Genomic DNA, 11,721 nt, shown 5'->3' with positions numbered 1-11,721 from the left:
TCCTAGAGTTAATCTACTTGCATTCAAGTCCATCGTGATTTCAGTATTGCATCATGCTGCCATTGAGACTTATATACAAAATATTATTAAACATAAACAAACAAGGCGGTTTGTGGTGTTTAACGTCCCAAAGCAACTCAGGCCATGAGAGACGCCGTAGTGTAGGACTCTGCAAATTTACGCCACCTGGGGTTCTTTAACGTGCATTGACATCGCACAGCACACGGGCGCCATGCTTTTCGCCTCCATCGAAAAGCGGCGGCTGAGGCCGGGATTCGATCCCGCGTCCTTAGGAACAGTAGTCGAGCGCCGTACCCGCTGCGCCACCCCGGTGGGGCTATACAAACAAGGGGCGTTTCACAAATGTACACCGTCTGGAGAGTACGTGCAAGCAGATTACTAAGCCGCGATGATTTATTTTAATTAGTTAACAACAATCGCATTTCGCGTTCTAAAAGCTTTTATATAAAACACCTAATGGACGTTATAGCGCGGGTTCTGGAATCATTATTTCGTTTTCAACTATATATATCATTTCCTTGAGTCAACACGGACACCTCTCCATTTATGTTTATGCCCTGCCGCTGTGGAGCAGTGATTGAGATGAGCGAATACTTACTAATGTACTCGCGTTCGAAACAGGTAGTTGCGTTTAGATGGAGGCGAAACGAAGAGGCATCAGGATGCTGTGCGATGCCATTGCATGTTAGAGATCCTCAGGTGGTCGAAATTACTCCGTAGAGCTCCATTACGGCTCTTATGTTTATCTTTCCACATTCACTCCCACCTTACTCCTATCCCTAACGGCGCGGTTCAGATGCCCCTAGAAACAAGCGTGGCCGACATTGCACCTTTCCCTTCCAGTGAACCAATTATGCATAATATCAACGGTGTTCTGCAACTTTATCGTCCACATGTTGAAAAACTCTCCGACTTTAACTGAAGGCTCATTTGCGCTGAAACTGCACAGAAAGCTTAAGTGTTGTTGTCCCATTCTTTACGAGGTAAGTATGACCATGGTGCATACTTGGTATGGCCGCGCATGATGGGAAACCAGAACCGTCTGCGACGATACTGAGGAGCAAAAGACGCAAACGCCAATTTTCACCCAAAAAGCAGCGGTGGCGCTATCTAGCACCATTACAGAACGAGCCACGATTACCTCGGCGCTTTTGAACCCAAGCGCTTTATTCCAGCGACGCCAGATGACGCCACAGCTGCCTTTTGCTGGAAACTCTGCGCTGGTGTTTTTCGCTCCTCAGTCTCAGCGCAGACAGTTCTGGTTTCTCATCATGCGCGGCCGAACGAAGTAAGCACCATGGTCACACTTACCTCGTAAAGACGGGGACAACAACGCACAAGCTTTGCGCGCAGTTTCAGCGCAAATTAGCCTCTGGTTAAGGCGGGATAATTTTTCTAAAGGGGACGAACAAGTTGCAGGACACTGTGCAGAAGATATACAGAAAATGTATACATTCCTTCACCCCTACATAAAGAACGGCCAATATTTTTTGCCGATGTCAAGATGGCAAACGTATGTCGCCAAAATATCAATGTACTTGTACGAGACCTTTTAGAAGAGTATCCGACCTTATGTTTGCGAACACGTGATGCATATAAAACAAGCGCGCTTGCATGAGCTGATCTTGAATCTTCATGCGCATGCGCGAATGTTTATCCCCCTGTCGATAGCTTCAGTCGCTGGGGCGCAGAATTTGAGAGAGGTAGCGTGCAGTGCTCTCGTCAGTTGTTTATTGCAAGGGAAATGGCGGAGCCACTGGAGCCGCGCTACTACATCAAATTTTGTCAGAACCTGAGCGATTTCCAAGATAAATCATTCAGAAGATTCAGACAGCTTTCGATGTCGATGCTATTAGCAGCATACAGATTAAGATGTCGTACACCCGGTTTAAATACGGCCGCACTACGATGAAGAGCGAGCCACACTCCGGTCGGTCATCAACATGCCGACATGACCAGGTCATTGCCGAAGTGATCACTGTGGTGATGCAGAACCATCGTGTGACTCTCCAAGATATTGTGGCAGAGATGGGCATCAGCATTTTTCTGCACATTCCAGTATCACCAAAGATTTGGCCATGAAGAGAGTTGCGGAGAAATTTGTACCGAAGCTGCGCACAGTAGAGCAAAGGCAACATCGTGTTCAAGTCTCACAGCAGAGGCTAGATTCCGCAAACAGTGACCTCGACTTTATGAACACGATGAAGACCGAAGAGGGCCTGCGAAGTGCGCATCAACTACGAAGTACAACAGGGCTGTCCTCTGTCGTCTACGTGATGCTGTGCGGCGCAAGGAGCCCGGACTTGTGTTCAACAGGAAATTTGCGCATCCATCACGATAATGCTCCTACACATTCCTCGCACTTCGTTTAGATTTTCTTCGCGAGAAACCAAACTCCTGTGTTTCAACAGGCTCCTTACACTCGTGATATCGCCCCCTGCGACTTCTGGCTTGTTCCCAAAATTAAGAAGCTACAGCGCGATTTCAAACAAGAGGGGACATTATGGCTGCAACAACAGCTGCGCTAAACTCCATTCCGAAAGAGGCCTTCTCGGAATGCTTCCAACAATGGCAGCACCACTGGGAGAAATGTGTGGAGTCCCAAGGAGACTACTTTGAGAGTGATTAGGTTTCCATTGCTCACGTTCTACCACATGTTTCATTCGGCCAATGGCCGGATACTTTTCTAGCAGACCTCGTATTTATACTTTGCGTTCTTTTAGGTAGAGAAGACATATGCATATAATGAAGAGTTGATGCTGATGATAAAAAAAACATTTATTCTTTTTTATATAGGTATATACAGAAAAGGCACGGGAGCAGTCCTTTAGGAGCCCGCCCCTTACAATTACCAGGTGGTCTCCCTTTTACGAGAGCCCAATGGCATCGGCCGCGGCCCGAGCCCGCTCGATCAAGGGTCGTTGCGCCATTAGGTCTGAGAACCCGAGCAGGGCCGCCTCTCAGTCCTCACGGGAAGTGTTGCGTAGGGGGGGGGGGGTGTAGATTGGGGGTTTTTCGACATGCCCACATTATGCGGAAAATGTAGATGTCCGAGATCTTTTGTTCACAGTGCGGGAGTTTCCACGCGCTAGCGGGGTCAAAGCATGTTAATACTGTCGGTCACAGTATAAGGTTGGTGTAAAGGCGAAGGTGAATGCACTTCTCCTTTGTGAGGCCAATTCAGGGCTTATGATAGATTGCATGACTGGATTGATAGAATTGATTTTTTTTTTTGAAAGTGTAGGCGGGATTGGGTTCGGAGGTCGCATCGGTGGGAGACGAGGCTAGTTCGCCGAAAGGCTAGTGCGCGGAAAGTGAACGCACGGGCGTCGGCATCAGCCGTTTCGTTTCCCTTGAGGCCAGTGCGATCCGGAGTTCAGATAATGTTTCCCTGCGCGGGTGCACCGAAATAATCGCTGTTTTGTAAAATTTTGCTGGCGAAGTACCATATGTACCCTTGCACGATATTGCTGCAGGCACCCCTCGAGTCGGTCAGGACGACCCGGGAGTGCTGATTTTGCGGCGGCTAGCGCGATGTAACCTCTTCCGTGTGTGTTATGTTGTGTGCACGAAAAGTGAGTCTGTTTATTACAGTGTTTTGATGAACGACTGCGGCCGTGTACCAACTCCAATGATGCGGCCTGAGGCATCCACGTAGGAGACTCCATGTTTTTGCCTGTAGTGGCGAGCCAAGGCTTCCGCCCGCGCGAGACGTCTGCCAATATGGCCCTTTCGTGTCATGTTGGCCTGAAGAGGTCGTACGTGGAAAGCATATCTCCACTGTGTAGAGATATGAACGTGCTCTTCCGGATGTATTGAGTGGTCGATGTTTACCCTTGATGGCGACCCGACAGAGTATTAGACATTCTCTTGTACTTGTTCATCAATGTGTCTGTCGCAGTTCATTAAAGGTGTTCACCATCCCCAAGTCAAGTAGGCGCTCGTTGGAAGTGTTGCCCTTGATAGCCAACGGACATTTGCCTTATTGAAAGTAATGGTAATGATCAAGCGTTATTTACAATTTGTTGTATTAACGGAACAATACCGATATGTTAGTGTGGGAATGACCACAACTCACATTAACGGTGGTATACAGCGGTATTTAAAGAAAATCCCAGCTCTGGAAAGTATTGGAGACGGCGGTGAAACGATCTTGCGACGATCAAATCTATTTCAAGATCATTTTATTTCGACGTTGCGTACTTGGAAGCAGACGTGAATCCTTTTCTACCACACCTCGTGTGTGATACATAGAAAAGAAATATCAAACAAACAACTCACGATGTCCTTCATGTCCAAGTTTTGCAAGCGAAGCATAGTAGGGCTCAGCTTGGCGTTCTTCCTTGGTTTCCCCTCGGCTCCCTTAGTCCGAGTACCTGGCTGGTGTGCAGGCGAAATCTTCTGAAATGGCACGGCAACCTTCATATCGTCTGGAGGGGCCGCCGTGCTCTGCGGTCAAATCACCAGGTTGTCCGTGACCAAGTTGTCTACGGTAGACGTCACTCCAGGAGCGCGAGGAGGCTCGGTGGAGGTCGCCGCGTCCACCATGTTTTCCTCCTTTGCCACGTCACTCGAGGGAGCACCACATGCACCGGAGGCCAATGCGGCAACTTCCTGCCGCGTGGGCCTGTGCGTAGAATATTTGTCCCAAGCTTGTTGCGGTGGCACAATATCAGGGTTGTGGGGAAGAGACAATGCTTGGCCCTTCTCAGCTTCGCTTGGCTTTGCGAGCATCGAAACAGGGCCGCCTGATGGCTCATCTTTTTCAGCCTTAATGGACACGCCCTTTGAGCAACGGTTCGAGGAGCTGCCGGCCAACGAGCGCCGGCGGCGAATGTCGGCAGATCCCGCTGAAATTTTGCGCGGCCTCCTAATTGCAGATCCACTTTTGGAGCCCTCCTCGGCAGGCTGTGAGTGGTGAGATTCATCCTTGGGCGTTACCGTGACCGGTGCACTGCGTTTCTTCCGCGAGGACAGCTTGGACACCTCTCTCTCGGACTTTGAAGAGCGTTGGGGATTGCCTGCAGGGCCCTCGGGTTCGGAAGGCATAGCTTAACGAGGGTGTAGTAAGTTCCAGGCTGAACCTGCGAGTCACAAAAGGGTAAAAAACTGCGTAAGCCAGCAATTTTCTTCCAGATTGCTCTACATCAAGACTAACCCGTTTTTTCACGAAGACAGGGATTTACGTGAGAAGTTAATAGAGCAGAGGCACGGAGTCCACAGCTGATCTACCGCAAGTTCGAGGTGAAAGAAGAAGCGCGCGAGAGTCACCAACTTCGTCTCATGCGCCACCTAAACCATCAGGTGGGATTATTTCCGTCTTGCAGAAAAATTCATGCTCCAACAAAGACATGTTCCGGAGTTGAAGTAGGACCTTCAGAAGTTGAAATACGGCTTTATGCAAACTACGTGCACTACGTCAGACGAGCGCTGAAGACTAGAACTTGGTACAGCTTCGTCTAGAACAACCTCGTATGTAACATCATATATGCGAGGCAACACTGTGTAAAGTCTAAAGTAGCGGTTACGTTATCTGCTATGCCTGGGCGGAAGACAGGGGTCCACATCCAGGCTTTGTCATCCGGCTGGAGCATTACATAGCGGTGCCAGTCGTTATATTCGTGTGCATCTATTGCTTACTTTGTGTCGTAATGTGAGCACCCAAGCAGCACAAGAGCATGGGCCAATATTGTCCGTGAGATGAAAAAAATCAGCCCCATACAGGCCCTGCGCTGCCATCCTACTGTTGGTATTGGTTGCGCCATTCTATAACGCGTCTAACACTGGCCCTGAGGATTCCATAGGCAATCAATATTGGTTATAACTATTTATAATGATAACAACATTGGCCCGTCATAGACGGTACTATCACAGTATCGGTGGTGCCTTTTTATGAGGATGGGTAAGATGGGTTCTGATACCTGGTGTATCGCCGGTTTTGGCGTTGCCATTTGATAAGGATGGCATAAAGGACAGCGTTAGCCCTCACTCCACCGACGTTGGGCAGTATATGACATAATTTGGACATTGTCAGCTCTGTTACAATTCACCGCCAATGTCAGATCGACATTGGCATACCTTACTTATCACTGGTATTGGCGTTGTGATTCATAAGGATGGCTATATCGAACAGCGTTAGCCGTTACTCCACAGACGTTGGCCAATATATGCATTTGCTGGACAATACTGCAAGTTCTGTTACCACGTCCCGACAAAGTCAGATGCATTGGCATACACTTTTGAAACATTGTCTTGTCTATTGCGGCTAGTAGTCAATATTAGATACAAATTAGCATGTGGGTGGAAGTATTTTGTTGGAAACCACATTAGTGCTTTGGTGGTTGGCAGGCTGATTTATTTATTTGGATTCGTTAGCTGTGCTGCTATTATCGATGCTTTATGCTACCTTTGTAATTTTCAATGCTTCGGAAATCTTATGTCTGATTATTTATAGTTAAGCAGTGGGGGTTTACGTCGTGTGTGCGTTAACCTTACCTAGATATTGTTGATGGTGCTTGGGATACACCGTGTTTTTTTGCACTAGATTTTCATTGGTTTAAGCTAGCATTTAATCTATCCGCATGTATACTAGGACAAATTTGTATGAGTCCGACGATCGGTCGATGGCGTCAAATTTAAAGTTCGCCGCCGGTCGCCGGTTCACCTTCAGTGCTAACTAGCTCCGCGCTGACCGGGAGATTAGAAATAATCAAAGGGACCTATTATATACCATAGGCAATGGTTGCTATTTTTTGCATTCTATTTGGTGATGGTCTAGGTTCTTCCGTGGCTACTCCCGTGGCGATTCCTGCTGCTCTAGGGGAAGAGAATTCCAAAAGTTTTAGCGAATTTGTTTACCACCATGTGTATCAGTTTTAACAACAGTGGCTTCAGCTTCAAACAAACGATTACCGCAGGACGCGCATGCAGTGCGATGCAATTAATGAGCGATAAGCGTCGGCCTATTAATACTCGTGCGTAACTTAAATCGACTGTAGCGAGCGCGCTTCCATCGAGATACACTTTAAAAATAAACTTGGCCGTTTTAGCTATACGAATACGAAGTGTCGCAGCACATACTTTCGCTTAAACGATTTAGCATTGAGGATCTAAATAAAGCCAGTATATTGAGGAGTAAATTAAACGTCGGTCCGTACATCGACGTACCCACATATGGCAAATCGTATCGACGCTTCCGGTTTTGTTTGTTTGTTTTGTTTTGTAGGGTTTAACGTCCCAAATCATCTCAGGCTATGAGAGACGCCGTAGTGGAGGACTCCGGAAATTTCGACCACCTGGGGTTCTTTAACGTGCACTGACATCGCACAGCACACGGGCGCCTTGCTTTTCGCTTCCATCGAAAAGCGGCCGCCGAGGCCGGGTTTCGATCCCGCGTCCTTGGGAACAGTAGTCGAGCGCCGTAACCACTGCGTCACCCTTCATTGTTCGCTCTAAGAAGCGTTAAGAAGCAAAAAAAAATCAAAACTGGGAGAAAGCACTTCACGTAAAATCACAATAGACCTTATGCAAAATTGCTGTCATCTATCGGACCTTCAGCGAACCGCGCTACGCGACGCCATGTTCAAGGGTTGAGTGTGTCGGCTACGCTCACGGCTGCTGCCGTCGCGTTAGCTGTGTCTGCTTTGTGCTGTGATTTCAGTGTATTTGTTGGCATTCAAAGCAAAAAAAAAAAAAGACGGAATAATAGACGATTGACTTGTACACGCTGCCTACATTCCAATTTTACTTCGTGAAGCGATATTGCACTGCCCAAACTTCTTGCGAAAGGTGGTAACAGCGTAGCTACAAATGACAAAATCCTCGTTGTTGCTTCGGGGCATTCCTCGATACGCTACTAAAATACGCGTTCATAAAAATGCAAAACATATTGATATTGCTCCCGGGTGTAAAACATGCCTGCGATGTCATTACGCGTACACGAAAGAGCTTAATGTTGTTTCTTGTTTATTTTTTTAATATAGGACTGATGCCTAATAAACACAGTTCCCTGATGGACGTTCACAGTTCCCAGTTAGGCGCGCGCAGTTCTGTTCCCATCCTCTGTCTGAACGTTTAGCAGCTGATATATTTCGTTAGCGTGTAATCAACCATATAGCAGATCCCATATTCTATAGGTTACTGGCTAAAAACCACAACCACGTGAATCTGCCGGCGAAATGCGACAGGTCAACGATGTGATTCCGTGCGCGGTGATCCTACTGATATGTAGCTGCTGTTGCCGTCATATCGTGGTTCTATTTCGTGAAAATCAATATATAACAGATACTGCTGCCGCCGAAGTCATACAGCAGAGGTCTGCCCTATATTCATTCGCAATGTCAAGCTTCTTCGTGAACACGTATTCGAGCAGTGCTTTGTGATATGCGCGGTTTTGGCAGCAAAGTCTTTCTCCTCTTCAATACCACATTTTTTCTTTTTCTTTCCGTAATTCCTGACGGAATTTGAAATATTTCAATTCTTTTCTGTTGTCCATGTCAGGGATGAGCTCAGTAGTGAGACAGCGGGGGACGAGGGGGGGGGGGGGAAGGGGGGCGAACGAGGACAAATGGCTTTCTCTGCTGGTGAAGATATTGAATAAAAAACCAATCGCACTGCGTTCTCATGGAATTTTTGGAAAGTCCAAATTTATGGGGCGTCCAGTCAGTTTACCCCTGAAAGAACACAAATGTTTTCACTGTGCAACTGTGATGCATGGGGTTTTGTTTTGTGTCGTATTGCAAAGCAACAAACATTATTTCCCAGTGGAAATTCAGCGAAGTAGTAGAATGTACCAAGTAATGAGCACACAGAAAATGTGATGCATACATGTATAGGGCTGGCTACTTTTATACACAATAAATTTGGAAGACATGTGTGCGCTCATTCTTGCATCTACTGCGATAGCTTCAGTAGCAAACCTCACTGCTAAGCGCGGTAAGGCTCGCTACAAACGATATTGCTCTGCAGGTAGTGTGAAATGGTTGACAGGTTCAATCCCTACCTCATTACACTGTTTTCATGGCGCACCATGAAAGTTAAGCGAAGAAACTGCATTACTCAGTGATATGGATGGGAGAAAAGAAAACTGGCGTGGTCAAAACTAAAGCGTAACTCCTTTTCGATGCACGCAACTCGCAGAAAAAAAATCTCGCACTAATAGAAAAAAGCTAACAGCGTGGTGATCGCCATCACTATAGCAACAACAATCATACGAACGCGTGGTAGACGAGAGCATCTAAACGGTAGGGGCAGTTGCTGCCACGTATATACTCAGAGTCATTTCTTTTGAAAGTCGTGTTCTGGAGACGCATCTCAGCAACTGAAGCCTTGACGTAGTCGACTATGTTAAATTCATCGATGAATCGAATGCGTAAAGACGTTAGAATATTCGCGCTGAAATTTAAGAGGGCGGTCTAGCGCCTTAGATGTGCCGAAACCTGTTCTATCTGGATACTTGGACGTATACATATGGGCGAAATCTATTGACAGCTTGTATGCATGAAACCTTAAAAGCTGAGAAGAATTAATGCAACAAGGAAAGGAAATCAAGAACAACACTCTTGGACATCTTTTATGCAAAAAAACGATGCGCAGTCCGTCTACAGGCAAACGTAACATACCGTGGGCGATATATTTCGTCGGCCTTTGCACCGGGCACTGAGTTGCAATCTTCCAATGTAAGCTAAATAACATATTTTGCAATTCAGGCGCGCAGTTGATCGAAAGTGAGCCTAGCGCGACAACCACACGGGAGAAAATTAACACAAGCCTCAAGAAAAAAAAAAAGCTCAAGGGATGTAACTTGCTGCTTCTTTTCTTCTATACTCTCATTCTAATTTTGAGAAAAACAAGGGGCACATCAGTATGTCGATATTATCGGCAACAACGATCATTAACGCAGCCGGCTGCGTGACCCCCTATGCCGCTTGCCGCTCTTCAATGCGCCAACCCTTGAACATGGCGGAAACGCGCGCGGCGGCCGATAGATGGCAGCAATTTTTCATAAGGTCTATATGAATAATAATATGATGATGGCGGATGAGTTAGTAGCAGCAGGAGGACAGGGGTGATTCAGGAATCGCGGTTACGTGCTGCAAATATTAATACCCGAATTTGAAACCTAGGAGTAAAATTCAAACGTGCCTACCCCTCAGTGCGTAACCGCTTTGGACAGCTAATGCTCCGGGATCGAACGCTGGTCGGTGGTGATTTGGTTTAGTTTATGGGGTTTTACTTTCCACATCAACTCGGGATATGAGAGAAGCCGTAGTAGATGACTCAAAAATTTCGACCATCTGGGGTTATTTAACATGCACTGACATTGCACAGCACACGGGTCGCTATAGCTTTTCGCCTGCATCGAAAAGCGGCCGCCGAAGCCGGGGTTTGATTCCACATCTATGGGTACAGTAATTGAATACCATAACCACTGCGCCACCCCGGCAAGGTGATCGATGGCGTGCTCAAATTTAGATATTAATACAGATATGTTATTAAGCGAACCTCGTAACCCATTGGATGGTGTTAGAGAGACCGGAGTGACGTTTAACGATTAGGTTGGTTTATACGCGTAAAATTGCAATGCTTTCTCTACTATGGGAGCGTCGCATATCGATCTTTTGCAGGTCCAAAAATGCCAAAATTCGGATTCGCAGGTAGTTTCGTATCTGGCAGATCCCTGGTCATAGACACATGGGGGTTGTACTGAGCTGTTCGTCTCGACGAGAACTATGCAAAAATAATTGCGATAAATACCAGCTTACGTTTTTGATTGTCAACGCCTTTCGGTGGTAATAGTAATAATAATAATAGTCAATCAATCAATCATTAATGTGCGCAGGAACAACCATGTGGTCTTCGTGCTGCAGCACAAAAAAATGAAAATGCACATACATGTTTTACACGCACAGATAGAACACGAAAGAAGAAACAAATAACCCATGAAATTTAGGTGAAAGGTGTCACGGAAAGAAAGAAATCAATAAGTAGCATCTCATATACACAGTCAGAGAATTGTAAAGCACATCATAAAAAAAAGCAAGAGATCGAGAAAAAAAAACAAATAACTGACATTGAATATAGTATTAGAAATATACATAAAATAAACAACCATTCGAGGCGCAACAAGTGCGTCGTACTTAAAACAAAGGCCATAAATACAGGGAAATACAATAAAGAAATAGAATTGAACGCGGGACAGTAAGATTCGAAAATAAAGTTTAAAGTTAAAATATAAATAAGAAGCGGATAAAAAGCAGATCAAGATACTTTAAACAGCACTCAACAGGAGAAAAAGCAAAACGTGAAATCAATAAATACAGTACTTAGGCTAGAAAGTGGAAGTTATATGTGATAAATTCAGTTTAGATTTACAAAACTACGAACGTCCAATATAAATGAAGAGAGCAAGTTTTGGAAGATGTCAAGGCGAAAACAAAAAGAATTAAATAACCACTGCATTCTGTCCAGAGGGGAATGGGAATGAAGAGACAGAGAAACTTGAAATGGTCTGAATCCCCTCATGCTCTTTCGCGGAAAGCGCAGATGGATCTACTCTAAGAGCTGAGGGCACATATTGTGGTCATGAAGAAGCTTGTAATGAAAAATGATATCAACTCTGACTCGGCGGCAGTTAAGAGAAGGAATGTTCAGTGGGGTACTTTTGGTGGAGCGAGAGAAGGAAGTTGAGCAAGGAAAGCG

At 46.0% G+C, this 11,721-nt stretch overlaps 1 pseudogene; it reads left to right on the top strand.

The window, feature by feature from the left end:
- The first annotated feature begins 1,765 nt into the window (after positions 1–1,765).
- LOC146209507 (protein GVQW3-like) lies at positions 1,766–2,393 on the top strand (annotated as a pseudogene).
- Positions 2,394–11,721: the final 9,328 nt, after the last annotated feature.

Source organism: Amblyomma maculatum, chromosome 1 (genome assembly GCF_055883805.1).
Source record: "Amblyomma maculatum isolate TAMU_Amacu chromosome 1, ASM5588380v1, whole genome shotgun sequence".
NCBI lineage: Eukaryota > Metazoa > Arthropoda > Arachnida > Ixodida > Ixodidae > Amblyomma > Amblyomma maculatum.
This window is presented reverse-complemented; position numbering and strand designations above follow the sequence as displayed.